Source organism: Nannospalax galili, unplaced genomic scaffold (genome assembly GCF_000622305.1).
Source record: "Nannospalax galili isolate Female #2095 unplaced genomic scaffold, S.galili_v1.0 scaffold944, whole genome shotgun sequence".
Lineage (NCBI taxonomy): Eukaryota > Metazoa > Chordata > Mammalia > Rodentia > Spalacidae > Nannospalax > Nannospalax galili.
The window spans coordinates 1,026,299-1,027,047 of record NW_008352899.1 but is presented as its reverse complement, the minus strand read 5'-3'; positions in this window follow the sequence as shown (position 1 = coordinate 1,027,047).

The window sequence follows — 749 nt, the reverse complement described above, 5'->3', positions numbered from 1 at the left end:
TCAGGCAGAAGGAACTTCTAGTATAAATGTTAGCAGGAGGGGCTGGGGAGATGACTCAGCAGTTAAGAGCACTCTGTGTTATTGCAGAGGACCTGGTTTGGGTTCCCAGTACACACATGGCAGTAACAACCTTCCACAATTCCAGTTCCAGGAGATCCAATGCCCTCTTCTGACCTCCGTGGGTTTTGCACACATGGGTCTACTTACATACATGCAGGCAATACACTCATACACATAAAACTTTTAAAAATATTTTTTAAAACCTCTTTAGCCCGGCATGGTGGTGCACACTTTTAATCCCAGCACTTGAGAGGTGGAGGGCACAGGAATCTGTTGAGTTGAGTTCAGCTTGGTCTACATAGTGAGCTCCAGGCCAGCTGGGGCTATAGGGAGACCCTGCCTCAAAAACAAAACAAAAACAAACAACAACAACAACAAAAACCAACACACACACACACACACAAAAAAAAACACACACACACACACACACACACACACAAAACTTTTTAAATAACAGGAGAGGGGTGTGGTGACATATCCCTTTAATCCCAGTACTCAGGAGGCAGAGGCAGGCAGATCACTGAGTTCAAGATCAGCCTGGTCTATGTACTGAGTTCCAGGCCAGCCAGGGTTCCACACTAAGACTCTCTCTTTAAAAATGTGTGTGTGTGTGTGTGTGTGTGTGTGTGTGTGTGTGTGTGCGCGCGCGCGCGCGCACTATTGCAGAAACGAGTCTGCTCTTGCGGGGG